This window comes from Stegodyphus dumicola, chromosome 4, assembly GCF_044657685.1.
Source record: "Stegodyphus dumicola isolate Sdum_Otavi_A_Nest chromosome 4, ASM4465768v1".
Taxonomy (NCBI): Eukaryota; Metazoa; Arthropoda; class Arachnida; order Araneae; family Eresidae; genus Stegodyphus; species Stegodyphus dumicola.
The window spans coordinates 116,550,905-116,564,452 of NC_140771.1; the positions used below are offsets into that span (position 1 = coordinate 116,550,905).

The 13,548-nt window shown below is 30.0% G+C and overlaps 1 protein-coding gene across 3 annotated transcripts in view; it reads left to right on the forward strand.

Moving 5' to 3' along the window:
* The first annotated feature begins 6,282 nt into the window (after positions 1–6,282).
* The window catches only part of LOC118196126 (sodium/hydrogen exchanger 9B2-like), a 94,748-nt gene continuing 87,482 nt past the window's right edge, over positions 6,283–13,548 (forward strand). Inside the window, exon 1 of one of the 3 annotated variants that reach the window (XM_085815362.1) lies at positions 6,283–6,485. The gene's annotated coding sequence lies outside the window, so the exon portion shown is untranslated. Of the gene's footprint in view, positions 6,490–13,548 lie in introns of all 3 variants that reach the window. The other 2 variants (XM_085815360.1, XM_085815359.1) reach the window with 2 other exon arrangements.

Here is a 13,548-nt window from a genome sequence, read left to right on the forward strand (position 1 = left end):
CAAATTTCAGTTAATGTATTACAAATATAAATGAGTAGTTTAGAGAAACACCGAAATTTTCATTTTAGCATTTAGGGTATCATATAAACTAATTTATGTTACTTAAACAATTATCAAGATTTAAACCTTTAATATAACTTCTCCTTCCCGTTGTTCTCACCAGGATGCGAAGTAGTTGGTTAAATTTATAAGTATTTCAGTCGAGGGTTTTTCAATGTTTTAGTGTTAGAGCTTTTGGCAGCCTCGCCTACAGTTTAAGCCCTATCGTCCACTTCAGCCGGTAATTATTCCGACTTCAGCCATTTCGTTAGCTGACGTTAAAACACGTCTTTTAAGATATTGAATCAGCTTAAGTAGACCAACCTATGTTGGTTTCTTTCGACTACATTACTTTCAATCTGAAATTTCTGCTTATGATGCCGTAAATACCTGCAAGTGGCAATATTTTAATTGTAAGCAGAAGTTGTGTCTTTTGTTTAAGTTCAAGATTAAATAAAAAAAGGTTATTTAAAAACCTTGTCAAGATTTTGGTCATCATATTTTAGACGGAGGATAGCTTGCTGTCAGTCTCATTGGATTGGAAAGTGATTTAATATTTCAAAATTAGGACCTTATAACTCTATGTATATTATCTTCGATGGATTAATTAATTACAACAAAGCATTCGAGGTTTAATCTTTTATATGGAGAGATGCATAATGGAGGGCCTTTCTAAATTAAACTAAAGGACAGTTATGCAACACACGTGGAAACTACGAAAGCTCCTATGAAACCTGCCCTTTTCACAACCAGAAATCAAAAAGGAGAGAAACAAAAAATGGGATTACTGATTGACGTAATAATAATAGTGATTATTAAAGCATTGAAGACCTATATGATTTTATCTTAATATCGTTTTCAGTTTCAGGGCAGAATACTCTTAAACCGATATTAGTACGTGCAGTATACTCTAGTTCTTTTCTTTAATACAGCTGTTTAGATTTGTAATATGTGTTGTATTTGTTCAATCTTTGATCATTTAGTAAAGCTGTTTTTGTTTTCTCAAAATTGAAATCGGTTGCTTTTAATAATTGAAATCAGGAAACACGAGAATTTTTTCCGGATTTCGTTTCACTGGTAAATAAGTTGGTTGCATGAGTTCTCACGTAAAATGTAAATAGCGGTAATTAAAATTCTTTACAAATTTTTCACAAGTTAAAATGTTTTACACATTACTTCAAGAAATAGTCTTTTCTCTAGAAAAAACCGTTAAATAGGAGCTTTAAATTAAATTTAAAAGAATTAACTTACCATTAAAATTTATAACTACTTTATTAGATTTCTCTTTTAGATAAAAGTATCATAAAATCATTAATTATTTGCAATAGACGATTATAAAATTTTAAAGATATTATTTTAGATTAAATTAAAATTAGTAACTTAACAATATGTAAATATTATGCAAAAATTTTGGAACATACAAAGTAATTCTCATACGTTACCGAGCATATAGTTTTCATTAGTATGTGCTACAGAGAATATTTATACATTTTTTAAACCATTCCGTTTAAAATGCAAAGCGCATTTTTTTAAATGTGCAGATCTGATAGCCTTTTTTCTAGACTATAAGTTTGCATCGTTATTTCCACGATTGAAGACCTTTCCATTAAATCTCCAGCAATACTGATCCCTCTTCCATTACGTTCTAGTCTATTAATCGGGTTGGTTAGCACTTAGAAGGTGCTCTTTTCAAGAGACTTAAAGGCACAAATTCCATGGGTGAAGCGCGTCAGAGGACTTCACTGGAATACGTTGAAAGGCTATATATGCAATACCTATATCAGTTTTCATTTTTTCAATAAATGCAGGGGTAATTTTCAAAGTATGACTTGTTGTTTTGTTCTGATGAAGTTCCAGACTTTGAAAATCGTTGGAAGGAAGGAGTGAAATTTCTTCTCTAAATATCGGATGTAAAACATTCTTTTTGATATCCCCTTGAGTTGATTTTTAACAGATTTTCCACTTTTGTTATTTTAAATTTCCCACTGTATGAGAATCCTGGCGCAATCATAAACCCTTTGCTGAAACTTTCTTTACATTGACGAAACCAGGTTATACACTGCGAAAAAAAAAATGTGTCAGTTCTTTATCTCCCATTCTACTGGGCCGATTGACAAAATTCAAATTGAGTTTTTCCTGTCTCGAAAGCGCGACTTAGGATATAATTAGATTTATATATAGCATTATTCTAGCATATGTATTTCGACATAAAATCGTACTTTTTCTTAAATAACATAGCGATTTTTTTCCATATTTCAATTCTACGACTCAAATTATGCCTAGATATTAAATTTGGTGCTAAATTTACGGAGAAATTAAAAACTTATCGTGGCGAAATTTTTTCAGTTTGGCCAAGAATAATTCAATTGGCGAACTTCTTAATATATAGCAACCAATTTTCCTTTCCCTTCCATTATGCTTGAGCGGGAAAAAAAAGACACCTCGTTCCTATCTTTTTACATTGTGCATGAGCGGAAAAAGTCACATTTTCTACTTCCAAATAATTTTAGCAAAGTGTTTAAACCACATCTGATGTTTTATTGCTTTCAACAAATATATAAATTTCAAAACGCGCCAATATACAAATTTAAGCATATCTTAGGAAATTTTGAATAAAAAGACTCTAATGTTTTGCAGGTATGCTTAGAAATACGTCTACTTTGAGATGATGATAAAAGTTTATAGATTACAATTCAAACTTTTTTCGAAAAATTTATAAAATTATTTTAAAATACAAATTTTTAAAATAAATCATAAAAAATGGGTGAATTTTATTTGGAATGAACTTGAATTTCGAAATGTGAAAGGAAGAATCAAATAAGCTTAACAACAACAAAAAAAAAAAAAAAAAATTTAATAAATATATCCCAAACTCAATTAACATTGAGGAGCTAAACTTTTGAGAGCTAATTTTTTAAAAACTACACGTGCGATTTTTCTAAAACTTGGTAGTTTGGCGTAATTTGAGTCGTAGAATTGATATATGGAAAAACATTGGCATGTTATTTCAGATTTTGTGTCAAAATACCTATATTAGAACAATGCTGTATGTAAATCTAATACATATCCTAAGTTGCGCTTTCGAGACATGAAAAACGCATTTTCGTCAATCGGCCCAGTAGAACGGGAGATATAGAACTGTCGTCCTTCCCCCCCCCCCGCAGTGTACATTTTCCCTCTTTGTTTTAGACCTTTCCTTGACATTTTGATAAATAGATCTTTCTTGTTGCAGTTATTTAGGTAAACCCATGCTTTATTAAAGGTCGTAAAGCATTTTTTTTTTATTATCCTGCTAAATAGTTTTCATCAAGGTTCTAGAAATTGCTCTACATTGAGACACATTGCCAATACACATATGCGTCGGCAAAAGCTGGTGAACACTCTGTTTTAAGCTTTTTCAAGTTATAATTATTGGTTTATTATTTTATTTATTGTTGCTGCAGATGTATTGAAAGAATTTGCAACTGATTTCTGCATCGGCGGATTTTTTTTAATTAGCAATGTTTTAACTTAAGAAATATTAGAAACCTTTTATTGGTTATTCGTCTGGAGTCTTCTAATGATTGACGGCTTTTCCCTTTCCGATTAATAATGTTGTTTATTTTTGCCCTTAGAATTTTAATACCATGCATTTTACAAAGTTTTTGAATTATGTAATGAGAATATTTTTCTTCGAAATGCGAAAAACTATTATCCTTCAATTCATAACTTGTTTACATGCGACATTTTAAAAGAAGAATAAATTTAAAAGTATCAACATATATTTCTTATTCAAAATAAGCTATTGTCAGAAATTTTAATTAAAAACATCTGCTTTTTTCTAATTCTGTGTCGAAATCTTTCCAAAAACATATAAACTGTTTGTGTATTAGTATAAGTAAAAGCAGAGAAAAAATTATGTAAAATTAATTAAATATATTACTTATGAGTTTTATGAAATGTAATACGATTCTATATGGAATTTAATGATATTTTTGCATATAAGACTCAGTTACAATTTGGGTAATCAAACTGTAGCTAAATCTTATCATAATTTCTTAAAAGTAAATTAAAAATGAAATTCATATATTAATGAACTAACTATGAACTACATTTTTATAACTTTTCTTATGTGCCATAAATTTAAAAGCATTAGAAGAGTTACACAATCAAATTTGGTGCTGCGCAGTATCACATTAATGAATAACGGGATGCAGCTAATTACCGAATTAACGGAGTAATATCAAGCCTCATGTCAGCATATATTAAAAAACACATTTAACCTTAAGAGCAGTTTAAAAAATAAAAAAATTACACTTATTATAAGATAAGAAAATTTCTATTAACAGTTTACTTATATTTTCAATCAGTTTAACTTAGAGAATAACTTCATTTGGTTGCAACTGCATCTCCATCCGTACTAAGTTAGTGGACTTTAGAAAGGTTTTTATAGCGAAATAAAACGGAAAAGACTTTGGACATCTTTGTATTAAGTAAATAATAGCACTTGGAGTAAAAAGAAGAAACCGTAAATACCGAAGAATCAATAAATCTTGTTTTTTGCTTACATTATTCTTTTACTTAGCCAACGCGAAATAGAATATAATTGGTAGTTTGCTTAATTTATTTTAATGACTAAAAATTGTCTTTTAATGAGTGATTTAACAGTATTTTTGCATTCCAGATTATGTGAGATTAAATTATTTACTATTATAGGAATGATTTACTAGTCGAATGCAGATCGAAACTACCAGTAGTCAGCGACTTTACCACTCGGCCTGTGGTGGGCCTATTATTGTAGAAGAATATTAGAAATACAAATCTCTCAAATTAACTAAATGGATAGAAATTTACAATTTTTGTTATTTTAAAAGAAAAGTGTAAAGAAGGTGAAGCTTGAAAAGTACAATAGAAGAGGTAAACTTTAAAATAAGAGATAACTAAACATGCGTAAAACGCATGGGTGCTCAAAATAAATATGTAATCCGTACCCTACGTTTCTTTTAAATACGTGTAACATATTCGTGTATAGTGATAAAAATACCGTATTTTGTCGCAATCTTTCGTCGCGTATTTTTCTCTCTAGCTTTATAGCCCCTGATTCTGAAAATTTTAAATATATTTGCGTAATTTTCTCCTTCCTCAAGGCGTTCAGATTTTTTTTTCCAGATTCAGACAATTTTCAATAACTCCTAAACTTTAAAAATTATTCGTCCACGTAGTGACTATTTTAGTTTTACTAACAAAGACAAACCTTTCCAAATTACCTCTGAAGGTCAAGCCGAAACTTTCCCTTCTAACTCTTGAACTTTAGACCAGTCTAATAGAAGAAACGACACATCATCGCGAAGCAAACACAAACTAACATTTAGTCTTGATTTTCTGAATGAGCTCCACTTTCACCTTCTCTAATTATTTATGCATAATTTGAGGCCTAAGGAGTAACAGAGACAACAATAAAAATGGGGAAAATTCAAGTAACAGGAAGGTAAAAATGAAGGTATCTTAATTGATACTGTGATATTAATATTACTATATATATTATTACAATGTAGGTTTCATTTAAAGACATAATTTTGTGATAGTTATCTATTGTTTATCCATGTCTACTTTTCATTTGCTATGTCCTTATTGTAATCGCGTCTTTCGGAAATTAAATTACTCACAAAATATTCCCTTCTCGATTTTCTGATAATAAAATTAAGAAAGGGGGCGGATAAGCGAAGAATTAAAATAAATATATTTCATTTATGTGGTAATTTGAAAGCTACTTTTCACGGAAATCGAGAGAAACAAAAAAAAAAATATGCAAAGAATATTGCTAGAAAATGACATAGAGAAATATGAATGAAAGAGAAAGGAGGATAGAATTTCAAGTATGTGTCGTAACTACTATTTCGGAACAGAGGCAAAACTTTTATTTCTTCTTCCGCGAAAAAAAATTAAAAAGTAGAAAATAAAGTAGAAAAAAGCATTACGTAATCGCTGAAAATACAATACAGTGGAAAGGAGAATGGTGAAATGGTGATGTTTGCATAAAATGGAAAAAACTCTTTGTTGAAAATCTTGACTTTATACGTTATCAAAAAATTAAACAAACGAGACCATCCTAAACCGGTCAATCCATAAAATTACGACAATCATTTTCAGTGCCAAACAAAGACGAAAATATGCCTACAAAAGACATAATGTTGGATCGTAAAATGTGACGTAGATGTAGTTGAAGTATAACAAGATATTTTCAAAGATTTACCTGCCTATTTAATCGAGATGAGTTGTTCGATAAAGAGGACTATTTTCTACTACAGTGCTGTATAAAACAGATCTAATTTAAAATTTGGATTTCTTTTTAATGCAGTTCTACTTTAGCATTATGGGTTAGGCTGCAACATTATTTCCTCATTTCTAGAAACCTTTGCTAATCTGAGTACGTACATTTAACAGCCTGGAAAGTTCTTTCAAATAATGTAAGTAAGTTTCGAAATCAGCCCAATCTTTTATAATCATTCTCATAAAATGAATACTTTAAAATAACTGATGAAACGTTTGAAACATTTTTAAAAAAATAAAATGTTTTTCTTCGTCAGTTTCGGAGCTATTTATGGCTTTTATTAATAATTATTAGAATGACTATAAAAAGTTTCTTCGATTAAATTTACACAAAAAGAACTATTTAAAAGGGCTCATGGTGTCAAAAGTGTTACATTTTAAACTAATATAAACTTAGTTATATAAAAAAAAAGAATGTTAAATGACGTATAATTAATTCAAATATTTTTCTGCTTAATTAATGTTGTAAAGGAACACCTTATTTCAAATTATAAGCCCAGTTTCTTAAAATGATTTTTTTGGTCCAATGTATCCAAAATAATAATTTTTATAGAATAGAAAACTTTTTCCAAATTCAAAGGAGCATTTTAAGTATAATATAACGTTTCTAGTTTGTAGCTTTTATATTAGTATGTAATCCTAAATGAAAAGATATTTTTGGTTTGTCTCTACCTTCGAAAATGTGCTAGTAATGTTTATCAGTCAAAACGCATTTTAAGAACATTTCCGAGGACTTTGATAGATTTTATTCTATGTTATATATTAAAAGATACATAATTCCCTTATTATTTATATTTTGAATAATTTCATGATTTCCAGTTAAAACTTTGTGGGCCTTTATTAAACTGTGCATGAAAAAAGTATCGTCCCCGAAAAAAAAAAGCACTTTAAGTCATGTAATATACACACCAACACAAACTACATGTAATTATATAGTAATATAAGATTTTTTTTTTTCGAAGAGGTACAGAAATGACACAAACTACTTTTGGTGCAGTAAAGAGCAGTTTAAATTCTAACAATTTCTAAAGCACAGGGAATTTAAATTCAGATATTTCAAATTCTTAATTTTAACTGATTTTCCGCTAGATATGTTATTTATTTAGTCTAGTTCTAGTATATGATAAACTGAAATCACTGCAATAGGTTTCTTTCTCTTACTTTTTTTTTTTTTTTTTTTGTTGTTTTGTTTATTTTAGCCAATAAAGAAGAAAGTTTTGTGTTTAAAATATGCTGTTTAAAACACTTGAATATTATAGCTTTCTTTGTTATTATTTTAATTATGTAAAAATGTTCGTTTGAAAATTATTAAGTGGATATTTTTAAAATAGAATTTTGTTTTGAATTAGTATGCATTAAACAGCAGAATGTTAATCGTGTAAATGGATACGTCAAATAAATTAAGTCCAAAAATGGATAAAATTTAGCAACAGGAATCGAAGTAATGCGAAGAAAATACATATTTTTAAAAAAACCCATTTCGAAATGGTAGTTTCTTTAAGGAAAAATTACTCCTAGACTTCTAAAATTGTAAGCACGTGTTGAAGAATTTTCATACAATCCGCGAATTCTTATTGCTAAATTTTATTCTATTAAAAAACTATGATTTGCTCTAAATTTAAAATATTAATTTTATGTTCTTATTTCAGATTTTATTTAAATTTAAAATTTATATACTAAGGAAAATTAATGAAATATTCTCTTAAAGTTCAGATGTTGCACAAGAGTCTTTCAAAAATAAGGAAATATTTCTTTAAAAAGATATTTTACTTACTTGCGTTAATAAAAGCAGAAAAATAATGGTTTAAAGCATGTAAAAAATAATCGTTTTCGTTAACATTTAAAATGATAAAAGTTACTTTTAAAAGGACATCAGCATTCATCTTTTTAAAGTCAAACATAATGAAATTTTATCACATTTGCACAAAAACGATTATTTTTATTACTATATGTCAAAGTGCTCATTAAAGAATTCGAAAACTTTCCTTTTTTGGAAAAATTAAATTTCCTTCTGTTTGTTTAATTTTCTGGTAAAGATTTCATTATTGGCTGCAAAAAAGATCTACTTTCTTTAAAATACGTAGCATTTTCTTCCCTTGGCAGCTGTATTTTATGAGTGTTAATAAAATGATAATGTTGTTTGTTAGAAAGAGCATTTTTATAGAAAGTTATTAAAATTTCACGACATAACATACTTAACTCCAGCACATATTTTTCCCTGCTATAAAATATACTTTTATTTCAATGCAAAAGAAATTTACTAACAATCATTTTATTTCCCTATCTGCATACGTTTCTTTTTTTTACTTTCATTCCATAAGCAGCTTTAATAGTTATGTAACGATGCTAAAACAACGTAATTTCAAACGATGAATTTTAGATATGGTTAAAATGTTTCATACATTAAATTTTAGAGTTCCTGATTAAAAAGTTTAACAAAGATATATAACTAGTATATGATAAAATCAAATTTTAACCGTTAGTATAACAGCAATAATGATCACTTAATCTATATGAAAGGAATCACGCTACAGTAGATGCCGTTTAATGAAATGCAATTAATGTTATCATTCAAATATTGCTATCGAATTTCCGAAGTCCCATTCGTTTGTATACGAAAACATGGAAAATACATCGCTTATTGTGAACAACAGTTCGGTTGATATGAATCAAGCTATTATAGAACATCTTTTTTAAATCGCCAAATAAGCTTAAACTAGATTATAAAAATTACGAAGTGCCAGAGAAATGTCGCCAAGTGAGTGTTAACTCACTGAACAGCTTGGTTTCGATTTAGTCAACCATTTAAAATTAGGTACGTAGATTTTGAATAACTTTGTCGGATTTGAGGGTGATCAGACAAAAACCTTTCTTCTTCAAGAGCAGAACAAAATTCTCTGAAAACAACTACGACAGACTAGGGCTACTTTTTGTTTACACTTGCATGCTCATTTTCCAGTGAGGTTGCCTTCCAAATATATCTATCCTTCGATTTACACGGTACTCGTTTTACTCGGTTTAAAATTAACAGATTTCAAAAACTTTATAAAAATGTATATTTCGCTGCATATACGCAAATACATACATTTGAATCTCATTCCTTTGGTAACACTGGTGGCAACAACAAGGATAGGGGTTCCTCGTGTTGTAAAAGAGGAAACCCCGTAGTAATGTACATGTATTTTATAAAAGTAAATCTGTTTGGTTCATGTGAACTAGTGCAGAATTAGTATTTTAGCAGCAAAGCTTACAGCATTTTTATCTACATATTTGAATGTTTATTAAGGTTTCAACATTTGTAACTTTTGTGACATTTTTATAATAAATGTAAATTTTTTAAAGTTTTATAATGTCAAAAGATTTGAAAAAAAAATCAAATAAAAAGAAAATTTATTTCTTTAGAAAAAAATTAAAATAATAGATCGTCTACTTAATAGAAAAAGGGTAACAGATGTTGCTAAATTTTACTCCATGAATGAAGCTACAATAAGGATAATTAGAAAAAAATGAAGACTCTATTAGAAAAAGTGTAGCAACTGGAACTTGTAGTAGTAAGAGCACAATTTCATATGTAAGAGATGATACAATAGAAAATATGGAAAAGGCATTAGTGACATGGATACAAATCCAAAATAAAAAACGGATTCCAGTTGATATTAATGCTGTTACAAATAAGGCCTTAAAGATTTATAAAGCATTAAGAATAAGTCACCGTCGAGTTCATCAGATGAAAAAAAGTATCTTTTTCCGCAAGTCGTGCTTTTTTCGAGAGATTTAAACATTCTTTACATAATCTAAGATTAAAAGAAGAAAGTGCATCCGCCGATTCGAATGCTGTACAATATCCAACAAAATTTGCTTAAATCATTGCCGCCAACTCCTACACTTCTGATCAGATTTTCAGAGCTGATGAGTCCGGATTCTTGTAGAAAAAAATGCCTGAAAGAAGCTATTTAGCTAAAGCTTGCAAATCAGCTAGTGGTCATAAGGTAGCGAAAAGTTGTGTAACAATTATTTTCTATTGCAACACTTCAGGCGATTGTATAATGAAACCATTGGTTATTATGAAATCAAAAACACCATGCTCATTTAAAGGAATAAACATAAATAACTTTCCCATTTATTGGATGGCTAATAAGAAAGCATGGGTGACTGCCATGGCTTTCAATGAATGATTTCAAAACATGTTTATCCCAGATGTCAAAAGTTATTTAAGTAAAAAGGGATTGCCTTTTGAGGTTCTTCTGTTAACTGATAATGCACATGGTCATCCTCAAGATTTACAACACTAAAATGTAGAAGTAGTCTTTCTACCAAAGAATACAACTTCCTTATTACAGCCATTAGATCAAGGAATAATTTCGACTTTTAAGACACTGCATATCAAACAAACTTTCAGGTATATTTTAAAACAAATGGCGAATGATGAATCTCTTACTCTTATGGATGCTTGGAAGAAATTTACAATCTTAGATTGTGTTGAACTGTCATATACTCAGATTAAACAATCAACGCTCAACTCATGCTGGAAAGCAATATGGCCGGAAGCTGCTAAAGATAAGAATGTTAGATTACCATTAAATCATGAATATTCTCAGATCACTAATCTGGCCTAAACTATAGAAGGAGAAGGTTTTGAGGATGTAGCTCAGGCAGATATTGAAGAAATAATGGCTGATGAAGAACTAAATAAAGATGAGTTAGTTAATATGATTCATGAAACGAATAAATATGATGAAGACAATGATTCTGACGAAGAGCAATCTGAACCAGTGGCGTTCACAGCAAGAGTCATCAGCGTATGGCTTGAATTGCGAAGAAAAATTAGGTAATCATTTTTTACAATAGGACAGAAATGTTGAACGATCTCTCCGATTTCAAAGGGTGCTTAGTTAAGTGATTAAACCAGTATGAGGATGTTTACAAAGATTTAGCAAAAACCTGTGCAATTGTCAATTACGAATTTCACTACAAAATCTTGTCGATCTGAGATCTTCCCTAATTCGTCAACCGTTAAAGGAGAAACTTATTTAGAATGCTCAAGTAATGAAAGGGACATCATACCGATTAAGAAGAAAAGACTAATACTTCATGAAAGTGATGACAGTTATTAAACTTATAATATTTTTTGAATGATCTTATATTTTCCTAATGTAAAATAAATTAAATGTGTACTCCTGTTACCTACATATATTTGTTACTTAATGAACGAAGTATAACTTTGTTTATTTTAAGATGTCTTACTTTTGTTTTATGTAAATAGATAACAAAATTATTACTGTGTTTTTTGTTTTACACGGTTTTACATAGCAAAATACAAGATTTCGATTTGCACGGTTTTGCGCAGAAACTATCTTCCGTGTAAAATAGTTCAATAATCAGTCAAATAGTTTCCAGAAACATTATGAACAATGTTAGCAAAGCAAACACAGACAAACATGATCACATTAAGCTGCACCTACAAGTAGTTAGCAGCTTACTTCAGAAAGGATGCCAGATAAAATATGGTTAGCGCACATTACAACGAAGGAGTAACTTGCCGTCCTCTTCCGTTTCTTCTAGGGAAAAGCTCCGAAATCGTCATTGATTAAGAGCTCGAATTCGTATTTTGTTGATATAGCGATCTACAGAGTCAACAATAGAAGTGCTTGGCACAAAGAGATTCTTGATGGATAATACAATGATACTTAACAACTTTTCTTCTCGAATAATTTTCAAGCAATGTAACAAAACTTTTTATGCTGCCAATCATGCAAGGCACTCCATCTATGCAAACACTATCTAATTTCACTCTACTTTGTTAATTTTAATTGCATTTTTAAGTTCTTTAACTGTGCACTGATCTGTAGCTAAAACTTTTTGGAGCAAATCAAAGAGTTGTTTCACAATATAGAAATTATCGTTCGTGTAATGCGCAAAAATGCTTAACTGTGCATTGCCTGTGATGCCACAGGTTTTATTAAATGTTAATGAAAAGTATTTTCAATATTGTTGTGTAGGGACATTTTGTATGCCAAAATCCTGGCTCATGTCATCTATACGACGCGTGACGGTATTTCTAAACAAAAGTTTTTTATCAGACATATTTTTTACGTTTATGTCACTAACATTTGGCGAAAATATTATAAGGTTATTTTTTAATATTTTCTCTCCGTCAGGCTAAGGTTTTTCTTGCGGGCTAAAGACAGAGAAATTTCATAAGAAGCCTTCATCATAATTTCCATTTCGTCCTTTCTCTTCTGGAACAAGAATTGTTGGCCGGCTAAAAAAAAATTTTATTATATATATAGAGAGAGATTTCGTTCGTAAGTGTGATCCGATAGGATATTTGCTGTTGAAATCACTATGCATTTGTTTGAAATAGCGGCTCAGGTTAAATGTTTTCGGCACTGCTACACAAGCTCCACATATTAAATAAGTAGGAGTAGTATTTTGATGCGTAAAAAATTTGTTCTTTCCAAAGAGTTTTAAAATCATGATATGCAATTTCTTCTAGATATTTTCTTTTCGATGTCGAAGGTTTGCTCAAGGACATAAGAAAATAAAATTTATAAACAATGAAGCTCGAAATAAAATCAAAAAATAATTTAAAAATGCTTAATGTCTCGCTTGGCAATTTAGAATCAACTAAGCCAGACAACCAGTGTGTCGCACTCGCTGTTGCCGGAGAATGGACAAACAAACAAGACACATCGGCACCAAAGCAAGGCAACTCAAACCACTGGGCTCGTTCCAAGACCACGCTATCTTACCACGTCGTTGTACAGTTGTCAAGCAGTACTGCTTTCTGGCACTGTTGTATTCATTCGTAGAGTTTTTACGGTTTTTTGATAAAGTTCCTGAAGGCGATATTATTATTTTAATTTTTTTTTAATTTTTCAATAAGTCTTCACGTGTCACTGTTGAAACTCCGCTGTGCCACACTGTAGAACGTGTGCCACGGTTTGCGTATCCATGTTCTAAAGTACCCAGTACATACTGGGTGAATTTACTATGTACCGCCAAGTATTTGCCAATCAAAGGTAGACATGTATTTCTAGAATCGATCATAAACAGGAAAACGTGCGACCAATATTACGTTTATCTTAAGCTACACATCATAATATTATTATCAATTTTCTCTTAAAGCATGATATATTCTTAAATTCTAATTAAAACTTAGAACGTCGGGATTAAACTAGGTTTCATGTGCCTACGAGC